Below are 12,112 nucleotides of genomic sequence, written 5' to 3'. Positions count from 1 at the left end.
TCACGTCACGGATAGAGGCGGGGAATATGAATGTTTTGATCAAGTCTGTTTCAGGGGCGGGGGATTTGATTTAGTGCCGCAAAAGCAGGTGAGCCAGGGCGATGGGGGGAAATGATAGGATTATCATAAAATGGCGGATGTTTTCGAGTGCGTTAATGGACAAAAAGTCGGGTAAGGTCCATAGGAAAGTTTTCTACGATCTACCGATTTATGCTTAAAAACACATGGCCGAACCGTAGGGACAATTAAAAAAAAAGTCCCGGAACTATCCTTTAAGGTTTTTTTTGAGATTTTGCAGCAGAGCCCACAGCAAGCACCTCTACCTCGGGTGCTGCCTGGCCCAGCTCCCTCCCATCCCCATGGTTGGCTCCTTGCTCCATTTTATTGACTGGGCAGCTCGTAATTTGCTACCCCTGCAGTGTACTTTTCCCCCTATAATATGTAAAGCTTTGTATTGCTTCCCGACGCTAGGCCTGAAGTCAAGAAATAACAATCATAACAACTGTATATCATCCCTCCCAAAAACAGTCACAGATTGGTCAATTTGGGAATACATGTTACAAGGGTAAACAACTTTATTGGCAGACAGGTTCTATGTAAACCCACTTACCTTAAGAACAGTTACTGAATATTTAAAAATAAATAAAAAGGAAGCGGGTCAGATCAGTTGATGGGGCCTTTAGGGAGAAGGGGAATCGAAATTGAGGGGAGCAGGGAGCAATTTAGCTCCCGCTTGTGGCCTAGAAGAGCCTTGTTAGGTTGACACCAAAAGCTATCAGGAACTACTTTTGGCTCCACAGCACAAATGATGCTGAACAAACACCTTTGTAAATGTAAAGCTGTGCGCATTTGAGACAACCTATAAATACATTTTGGACACATCTATACAACATTTAAAGCATAAAGGTTCATAAATATTGGACAGATTGATACATTTGGATTGCAATTTATGTGGAAGTTAAATTTGCAGAATGCTATATATTAGCTCCTCGTTGCCCAGTGGCAGCTCCTGGTCACTGGCTAATGCTGAAAACCCACAAGCTGCTTTTAGCTTCCGCTTATCCATTTGTAATTTCAATGCCTGCAGGGACACTACAAATACTTTGTCATGATTGCCTTAGCCGCTCAACTGAGTCACACCAGGCTTCTATGCACTGCAGTTGGCAAGTGTCAAGACGATTTGAACTGAGCATTTCAATTGATTATTTGAGATTGGTTGAATCGAGGTCTTCCAGTAGACTAAGTGGCGTTTGAGACAGGTGAGTGGGTTGCTGCCACAGAGCCAAGCCGGCATTGTGGGAGCTCAAAAAGAAGCTAAAGGGTTTGAAGCACTAAGAGGGGCAAAGGCAGTACTGCAGGTCCTGTAGCGGCTCAAAGAGAATTTTGACATGGAAAACAGGCTTTAGGCTGCTCCTGGACGCGAGTCCAGGTCTCTGTGCAATGTGACTCGGGACTGATTTTCTATACTCTGGCCTGGTGGACAACCTTTTTTGTGACAGACAACTCTGGAGAGCTGTAGCTAAACCAGTTCAGGTAGCAGTGATCGGCGGTCTAGGCTAAGTTCTTCACAGGTGGTGAGTTTGTACACTTTGCCAAGATGTATAAAAATAGTTATCATTTCCTGGCCAAAACACACTATGAAAAATGACTAGCAAGTAGGGTCATCACACAAGACTAATAAACAGATACATATTATACATTCACTTGTTATAGGGCATAATACAAATTAGAACTCCTGCAAAGGAAAAGTTATATTTGTATTATGCTTGCACGCAAGTCCACAGAGAAGGATTCCCCCAACTAAAATTGTCCAGCCCCCAAGTTGTCTGGGGCCTTTTGCCCAATAGTTCAGGTAGAAGTTCCGCAGAATCTTTCAAGCAGGAAAAAAAAAGAAAAAATGCAAGTTGGGTCTCTGGGGTGGTCCAGTGAAGGGTTAGAGTAAAACAAAGTACCAAAAGTAGCTCCAACTTTTCAGAGGTCTTGCGCCAGCAAGCAATGGCAAAGCCAAAATTGTTAGAATAAAAGGTTTATTATAAGCCCATTGACTTGTTATAGGGGTTCGTTAGAAGCTCTGTAACTTAACCCCCTTACTCAGATTCTTCCCCAGACTTGACAGGACAAATGAAGAGGGTTTGAGGTTACTTTTGCCGCCGAAAGTCGCAGTCCTCGATTCACAGGGGTTGCAGGTGCTAGTTTATCTCCGGTTGGAGCCTTTCACTGTGGCAAAGACTCTTGATGGAAGATGCAGCAAAACACGATGCAGGACCCCTCTCAGGACTGGACTCGGGTCAGGTAAGCAATTTCGGACAGTGGTCACTGGAGTCCCAGCCCACATCCTGCCAGCAACACATACAGCCCTCCAGTAGCCCGCCGAAAGCTTCTGCTTTCCCAGGCACTGGAAGTCCTTAGAAGGCCAGGAAGAAGTCTAAAGAACAAATGGCAAAAGGACAAGCGAAACATCTCATAGGGTGGCCATGTTTGACCAGTAGCCACAGTTAGGTGGTAAACGCAGTAAGGCTAACACGAAACGAAATAACAAAAGTGGAAAAAAGTCACTGCTGCCACCAGCTTCTAGCACACCTAGAGTAACCAAAAATGAGTGTTAGTCTAGAGCAAAACAAAAAGTGTACTGCAGTGTAAGCGGCGGTGCACAATGATAAACGTTACCACAATTGATACAAAGTAACAAAAAGTAGTAACCATAGTAACACGACTAAGGGAAACAAGTCTCCCAGTACTGACAGCCTGAACGACATATCAGTTTCCCCATGACATGAGCAAAAGCCAGTGCAGCGAAAAGTGCAGGTCACCGTCAAAAATAAAAAAAGGTTTGGGGGTGAGGGGGAGTATTGGGGTGAGGGGGGGGAGGGTTCCATAAAGATGGAAGGAAAGGTGCAGTAAAGAGAGATCTTTCTTAACACTTCCCAACCAGGACGGATTGTAGAGAGCACTTGCAGGTTTCAGTGACTTCCATTGAGCAAAGGCCTGGGAAGCAGTGGTCTCAATTGCAGTAGGCCTTGTCCAGCCAGCTGGTCCTCACTAATATACACGTAGGAGTCTTAGGTATAAGAGCTTTCCGTTTGCTTTGAGCTCCATCTTCACCACGATTGCAGAGACAGACTGTACTCGCTCCCAAAAGTACCAGGTGAAACCTTGTTCAAGAACTGTCCAGGGACGAATCAACAATGGGGACAGTCTCCACACCTCATGTAGACAAAATGCCACAGCGAGCTGGTCCATAGCAAGCCTTTTCAGGGTCCAATCCAAGCTGCTGTAACAAATGTAGTTTGCCTTCTGACATCATACCCAGAGTGATGTATTCTGCAGGTAGTGAGGACAGGAATTGTGGGCGCCCAAGCAAAATGGAAGATGGTAGGACCACTCAATGGATTGAAGTTCCCACCTAGGCTACTCTACATCAAAAGGACTCCTGTAAGCAGTGGTGAGAGGTAGCCATTATGAGAGGAATATCTTTGAAGTACCCGTACCAGTTGAACCCCCAGGGAGTGTTCCAATTCCAACAGATATTACAAGATCCCCCTCCCCGCCCCTCAGAGGGATGAAAAGGGACGGCTTTGTGGTGAGACCCATGTGGTTGTTGCTTGTACAGTCAGCTTCATATACACCAGGCTCTGTCATGAATGACTTGCTGTTCACGGAGTGGCTTGTGGCTGTATAATTGTGTAATCCCAGTAGCCATGTCCCAACCAAACATGACTTCTATTTAAATTTGCCCAACTGCCACCAGGCTTCTGAGGCCATTGGAACCGAATGTTGTAGAATAAAAAATTAAAAAAATAAAAACACAGCTGTGTGTTGGAACTGTAGATTCCAGCAGATGTGCCCAGGAGTGCATGCAACCTTCCACAATCACTTTTTTGTTTTGTTTTAAGTTTGTCTGCCTATGTGAAACGGGGTATGCAAGACGTGGATTCCTTGCATGGTGCGCAATAGGGAACCAAGCCATACCTCACTGATTAAGTCCAACAAGGCCAAAATATGTCTGGGGTTGCTTGCGTTTCCGTGCAGAGGGTACCTGGCCTAGCAGTTCTGGCAGGGCTGCTCCCATTGGTGGCAGTTTCTGACTGATATATGGCTGGACCCCTTTTGCAATGGCACAGACGTGCTAAAATAAACTGTGGTGTGGAAGGTTGCCCAGAGCAGTCCCAGTGGTTCAGATCAATTCAAAACCTTCCACCCATCACTTTTTTGGTTTGTTGCTGTTAAGATGGATTTCTGAACTCTGTCCTGGAGGGGAAGAGGTTCAGAAGGCCAGCCTAGTTTCTTGGAACAGGGTAACCTCTGAACAAGCCAGACCAATCAGGGTAGCGATGGCGGCGGTCAAGACTAGGTCTCAAGAGGGGTGAGGGGGACTGAAAGCCCGCAATGAGCACACAAAGCATGGACACTTACAAATTACTCCAGACAGGTGTTCAATTAAATATATAGACATTTATCACAAGGCCTTTGTAACTTCGACCATAGTAAATCACGGTAAAACTCCAATAAACCAACACATCACAAGCAATACAATGTATATACAAGTCCATGGGGTCTAAAGAGTTAGAAGCACGAAATATGCAGACCACCTAGATGGGGAGGAAAACAGGCAGTGTAAGTAATCGTTAGACCCAGCTCGACATCAGAGGCCACCTAACTAGAAGGAAGTCCGAGCCCTACGAAGAGTGGAGCCTTATGCTCAAAAGTACCTGCACACGTGGGTGCCAACGGGCAAAGGAGAGTCTCTTCAGGGAGATCAGGCAGTTCAGAGAGGTGAACAAAACGATGATGAACAGTTCCCCGCTACTCAAGCGCGGCCTCCACTTGTGGGCAGAAGCAGGGCGCGAGTGCGGAAAAAGGTTGCTGTTTACGACAGCGGTGGAGAGCCACAGGCTCCTGCGGGAGGGCGACTGGTTAGGGTATTGACTACTCACCGGTCCCTGATGCAGGCAGACCCAGGCTTCTCCGGTTCAGTTTCGGTACTGGCAGGTTCAGATGCGATCAGCAGGATGTCTCAACGCTGTTTAGATTCCGCGACAGCAGGAGTTACGGTCGAGGGTGTCCCAAATGCAGCGAACACGCACAGGTTTGTTACCACAGCAGGGCAACTCGGCAACTGCATGTATTCCGGTCCCAAAGCACACGTCTCACTTAAGACCTGGGAATGCCAAGTGTACGAATCGTGTGAGAGTGCCGAGGACACGGGATTAGCAGTAAGCCAGACGGCGGTGACAGAGCAAGGTTACTGTGTAGGCTGGTCAGTCCACTGGATGGCCCAGGGACGCTTCCGAAGGCTTACGTAAAGGATTTGGTGAAGATGCCGAGAATAGTTGTTCCCACTATTCTAAAGGGTCGAAGCGGCAGTACAGGCCTTCTCGTTCGATCAGAGGCAGAGGGGTCTCACAGGACGACAGCAGTGCAGGATGCCAAACCTTCAGCAGGTCACCAGCGATTCCTCGACTCAGCTTCTTAGTTGCAGGATACTTGGTTCCTTATCCTTTGTTCGTGAGAACTCAGGAGATCGACATGGTAGTGGCGTTTCCAGCCTCCTCTCAGCCAGAGTTCCCTTCGCGCCAAAACGGAGAGGACCCAATGGGATATCTGCTCACAAAACACTCACACCATACGTGGACCCATCACGGACCACGGTGGTCCCAGGCATTCAAGACACTCTAGACTCTCTGGCACCCAAGATGTGTACTGGGGACAGACATCCCAGCCCACATCCTTGAGGCACACACAAGGCATGCAGAAGCCCGCGAAAGCGTGTTTCGCGGGAAAGTGCATGACCAAATAAGGACTGCCCTGGGTCGGCGCGACTTGGGGGAAGGTGAAGGGGCAAGACGGTCAGCGGATAGGACAAAGAACCTCGTGGCATGGCCATTTTGGAGGCCAGGCCACCCATTTGGGCCAAACGCGGGAAGCGCAGTTAACATGGCAAAAAGGGGTTCAAAACACAAAGAAACGATAGCTTCCACCAGTCCCGTCCGTGACACACTTGCACATTTCATGATAAGTCCAGCGAGAGTTTCTAGGGCCATTGGAATGACTAGAGACCCAAGAGCGCGGTAATGTAAGTTACGGTGTACTCTTGTTTCATGTTGCTCAAAAGCTGCAACATGAGGAAAGGACTAAGGGAAACAAAGTCTCCCGGTACTAACTGCCTTAAGGGCATGTCAGTTTCCCTGTAAGAATGGAGCGAAAGCCCAGAGGAGTGCAGCGGAAGTCTGCGCTTCTCTGGCAAAGTCTAGATCAGGGTGTAAAACAGCAAAAGTTTGGGGGTTGCCACATGGAAGGAAAATTACCTACAATCATGAAATCTTTCCTAACCGTTGCCACTTCCAAGTCAGCTCCCGAGAGTGCCAGTAAGATACAGTTTTTTGGCATGGATGACTATGAAAGTTGGGACCGATTGTCAGAGCTTGTCGGATATTTCCTGACACTTCTCTTTGGCCATTCCCTGGGAGTTGGTGAGCATAGCTGGCTTCCAAGCAGAGGACCTGGGTTTGATTCCTGTCAAATGCACCAAATATGTCAGACATTTCCAGACATTCTCTTTGGCCGCCATTTATTCCCTGCGAGTTTAGCTAGGCACATACAGACCTTTGTGATGAATCAGAAGCAATGATCACAAAACCCCTAGCATGGGACCCTTCTCCTGTGGCCAGGCAAAGGCAGACATTTCCCGATCCAGAACCTGGGAGTGGTGTACTCAGACAAGGAGAATTGGGAGAACCCCCTAGCTAGCTAATTTCCCTAAAGATCCTACAATGCTGATGGCATATTGTAAAATTGAGGCTTTGATATTAAAATGTAATCGAACAGTAGGGATGTCAAATCCCATAATGCTCCAAATGCTGGGAAGAGGGGCTCAGATGCACAGAACTGCAGTATGAAGTCTAGTGAATGACCCACACCAGGCCAGAACAAGAAGCAGTAGAAGGAGAAATGGTTGCAAGTTGCAACAGCAAAGAAATGAAGTCATCAGAGCCGCCACTGTGTTTGAAGCAGTCCTGTGTGGGGTTTCGAGGTTGGAAAAACCTGAAGTGCATAGGTTGTGCATTGCTTGGAGAGGCTATCCTGTGGGAGAGAGAAGCTTTGCTTATTTTGAGCGGTGGTCCAGTGGCTGGCAAACACTGGAGCGCATGGTTAAAAGGCTCCTTTCCAAAGCATGGCAGGCCACAAGAGCATAACTAAAGCGGTCGTACGCTCAGGATTCAACAGAAGAGACAGCGGAGCAAGTAGATGCGTAGGTGAGTTGGCCTCTATTAAGTGACCCTGGGACACTGTCGCCCGCTGACTTAACAAATTGAATACCGAACTAATAAACGAAAGTCACGTCAGCGTTCTACTCGTTTTGAAACGAGGCAAGAGAAGAAAGGTTAAACCTATCACAGCCAAATCAGAGAGAGTGCAATATTGAACCAAAATAGTAACCCTCACTGACAAAGGGCAATCAGAAAACCTATAACCAGCATTGCCAAAGTAAAGAGGGGGCAATTTTGCAGAAAGATTGTAACCATTATTATCAAACTATCGAACAGGCAATATGAGCAAGAAAACAAGCATTGCCAACGCCAAAGAAGGGCAAGTATAACCAAGAGACATTGCCAGCAGCTACTTGGTGTAAACTTAGAAGTGGCAGGAGAGACCCTCATTGTGGAGAACATCAAGGAGGAGAGAAACAACCTACATTGCATGTGGCAAATAAGTCGATGGAATGAACAGCATCAATGCGTGTTATATCCTCTCAGAAAGAGTTGTGAATTTCAATGTCTTGCCACGAGGTACTTAAGTTAGGAGTTGTGTCCTGGCAGGCGACTATAACAAGAAAGGGATTATTAGTGGTAGTCCTGTCAGGTTAGTGGACCAGGAATAAGACATTGCAGTTCTGCATTGTGGTTATAGGTTATGATGGAAAAAAGTGGCAAGACCACTAATGTGTTTGATGAACTGTAATGAAACCATCCTGACAAAAGAATTGTTGTTGAAGAATTGCGAAAGTGTTTGTTATGTTGAAATATTAAGTGTGAAGACAACGTTTTTTCAGTTTTCTGAAAACGTTGACAAATTCTAAGTGAAAGACTGAGTGAGAAGGACTGTATTATTCAGAACAGAGGTTGGCTACTAAAAGGAACTTTATTATAGTTTGGAAAATCCTGCTTTAAACCTGGGGATGGGGAATCTGACCCTGATTGCAAGATTTATTTTTCATTCATTGCATTTGTTATACGCCCATACCCTGAGGTATCACGGCGTAGTTACAGACATCTTGGTTATTATACAAAGATACAATTAACACAATGGTACAGAATTACACAAACATTGTTACATCAGTGAAGGTAAATACACAATTGTTACAAGATAAAGTAGTAGTTAGCATTATCCGGGTTGTATTATACAATTGAGGCAAAAGTCTAGCGTTCGAGGCCATGTTTAATCCATTAAAATTGGTTCAATAACCACATTTCTTTTAAAGCATTGGAATGACTCTTCAGTTTTATATTTATCAGGAGTGTGTACCAGTGTTTAGGGGCCAGGACTGTAAAGCTACTACCCCCTGCTCTGGAGCTTTTGTAGCACAGGATTTCAAGGAATTCATTTTTGTTGGATACAAGGGTTCTAGTGGAGGCTTTTTTTAGCTAATATATTGTTGATATATTTAGGAGCAGGGCACACCCTGGATGTTCTGATGTCCTCAGACCTGCCCCCCTCTGTCCTTCTCTCCACTCCTCTCTCCTGGAGTGATCACCTTCTCCTCTCCTCCCTACCCCTCAGGCCAAGCCACTTCCATCACTGCCAACCCCACCTTCTCTGCCATCCGACCCATGAAGCATGTGTCAGACGAGGCTTTCGCCGCCACCTTCTCAACCCCCATACACCTTTGGCTGACTCACCCAGACAAAGCCCTCACCACGCTCCACTCTGCTATATTTGATACTCTTGATATCTTTGCCCCTGTCATGAGAATCCGCCTGAAGCCCAAAGCCAAGTGGAACTCCTGGTACGACTCAGACCTCGTCACCCTAAAATGCAAGTGCAGGGTGGCCGAGAGGAAATGGTGTGCTTCATGTACATCCTCTGACAAACTGGCCTGCCGCCTGCCCCAAAGGCAATACTGGCTCTCTGAATAACCAAGAAGAGAGCTCATATCTAAGCCTGCGTCTCTGCGGCATTTAACAACTCGGCTGACTCATCTGCAAGGAACTGGCCAATCCTGCTGCAGTCTCTACCTCTCCCGTCCCTTCCCAGGCCCTCTGCACGGCACTTGCTTCTCACTTCATCTCTAAAAATCAGGACATCCTGTCCTCACTCTCCTCCTATCGCCTCCCTCCCCTTGCTCTTCCTCTGGCCTTTCTCCAGCCGCCTCTCCTCCCTCCTTCTCTCGCTTCCCCTGTTCTCCATTGACAAGGTCTCTAGAGTCCGATCTATGAAAGTCTTGTCGAAACAGGTTCACCCCTGTTCCTCCAAACCTATCAAGGACCAGATCAACTCCATGGCTCCTACCCTGGCTGATTTCTGCAATTACTCCTTGGCCACTGGAGCCTTCCCATCCCCCACTGAAACACTCCCTTGTGCACCCTCTTAAGAAACCCGTCCCCTCCTGCCTGGCTAACTATCGCCCAATCTCCATCACTCCCTTCCTGGGAAAGCTCCTGGAGAAACTGGCCATCTCCCAGCTTAATCTCCACACTGTATCTGTTGGTTGTCTTCATGACCATCAGTCTGGCTTCAGAGCTACCAGGAGCACAGAAACTGCTCTCCTGAACACCCATGAAGCCCTGCTCTCCAAACTGGACCATAACAACCCTTGCGTCCTCATCTTGCTTGATCTCTCTTCTGCCTTTGACACTGTCAACTAGGGATGTAACGGTATAACGGTATACCGTTAAAGATACCGTGAACAGCTTAACTGAACAATAATAACCGTCACATTGTTTATACCGTTAACTGTTCTTTTTCAATCTGATTTGGAAAGGCTGCAGTAAGCAAGTGCTGCGCAGTCTTGGTCTCGCACTGTTGGGTGTGCCATCTATAAAAGGGGCCTTGTTAGGCAAACAAGAGCATAGGGAAAGTGAAGCCACATTAGTAAATGCAGCTTTGCTGCTGTGACCGCTCTTTCTCTGTGATCAGTAGAGTCGGATCAAAGATCATCCAACTTTGTGCAAATTGTGTTGAAAGCTGCCCAGTGCCTGAACCTTTATGGTCCCCATGCAAAGCTGGTAACGATGAGCTGACTGATTGGCTCTATACGCATACCTGAGACTCCCGTTCATAGACTCCGCCAGACCTGGATTTCATGAGAAAACTAGAACAAAGTTATTTTGTTTCAGGTATTATTTATTTTAAAAGCAGCATACAGATTTTAAACGTTTTCACACAGTCATGCTGCTCCGCGCTACAGGTAAGATCTTCTATGGTGATTGTCCCGATTTTCAATTTGCAATTAGCAATGCCACAGGGACATCACTAGGGTGAGCTGAGGGCCTGAACTGAAAGTGATGATTTTATTTTTCCTTTTGTTCGTATGTAAACAAATGTAATAAAACATTCAGCGACTTGTAAAACAGTGGAGCCAGGAGCACTTTCCTTAGCAATCACTCAACCAGCAGGATCAGAAATGTATTGATTCAGCCTGGCCCGGCATCATGTGCCTTTAGTTAAGTTAGTTAAGGTCCTACTGCACTGAGCAAACACACATTGGAACAGCTCTTGCTCTGCCTGTGCAAATTGTAAAAAAATAATAATTAAAAAAATAAATAATAAAACCACCCAGTGAAGTCATGCATATCTAATTACTCTTTCCCAAGGTTTAGATTCAAGGAACTTAAGTTTCTCATGGTCATGGATAGCCATCCAGTTCTGTTTTAGCTTAGAGATTTGTAGTTTTCCCGCCAATTTGAAAGATGGGGAACTACACATCCCAGAATTCAAAGGGGGAATGAACTGGATGCCCTTCTGATGCATGTACACAAACATCTTTAGCTCTGTAGACCAGGCATGGACTGGCCTTTAGGGCAATAAGCCCATGACCGAACCAAAAACACAAAATGCCTGTGTGGGGCAATTTTTTGGGTCAAATTGGGGCACTTTTTTGGCCAAAGTGGGCCAGTTTGACGAGTGACTTCACTATGCGGCTAATAGTTTGACCACTGTTGCCAAATAAATATTCTTTTAAATATACAATTTGCATCACATTTTATCAAAAATCTCCCCCTTGGGTACTATTCAAACAGTGTTCCAAAAGGAATGAATTCCCATTTGCAGCTGTGGGCCACTTTTATGTTGGTGCCCAAGACAATTTTATATCCCAGTCCGGCCCTGCTGTAGACTGTGTGAACACTGGGCCTATCAGTGCTTTCTGCTAGTAAAACTGCCCACCCCCGTCCTCTGTCGTTTTGCACATTGGCACAAGGGTTGTTGCTTCGCTTGATCCTTCACCTACCTGCCTTCTGCATACGGCACTGGACTCAAGCAGGCAGGACAGATACTACATTCAATCAGAAGCAGGGTCGGACTGGGACAAGAAATAGGCCCGGACGTCCGAAAAAAAGTGGCCCACCCCTCGCCTCAAAAAAGTGGCCCACCCCTCGCCTCAAAAAAGTGGCCCACCCCTCGCCTCAAAAAAGTGGCCCTCAAACCATAATCCCTGAATCGCATCAATTCACGACTTTACAGAAAATGCTATGCCAAAAGAGAGAGAGGCGGAAAGTTCACAATCATCGAAATGGTTACACACCCCAGTCATCTGTGCAGAGGGCTATCGAGGCACACAATCTCACAGACTGCGTGTGGACACTCACACAACCGAACACAAGGGCACCTGGGGCAGCAACAGACCTCGCCCCCTGTCAGCGTACCTTCACTCCCCTAGCACCGAGTCAGGGCCTTCATGTTCCCTTGCAATCTATGCAAAGCTTCCTGCATAGCCAGCCCCGCATGCGCACATTAAGGGACTTCACTGTTGACACCCTGATTGGAGAGTACCACGTTCACGCAACTCTTCATGCAGACCCTACTCCCTGAACTCGCATAGCTGCCAAGTTGCCCACATACATGTCCGACTCCTCGAGCCAGTCCTGTTTCTGTTCCCCACTGCATGCTGGGACTT

This window comes from Ambystoma mexicanum, chromosome 14 (assembly GCF_040938575.1).
Source record: "Ambystoma mexicanum isolate Mex_15411 chromosome 14, UKY_AmexF1_1, whole genome shotgun sequence".
Taxonomy (NCBI): domain Eukaryota; kingdom Metazoa; phylum Chordata; class Amphibia; order Caudata; family Ambystomatidae; genus Ambystoma; species Ambystoma mexicanum.
This window is presented reverse-complemented; position numbering follows the sequence as displayed.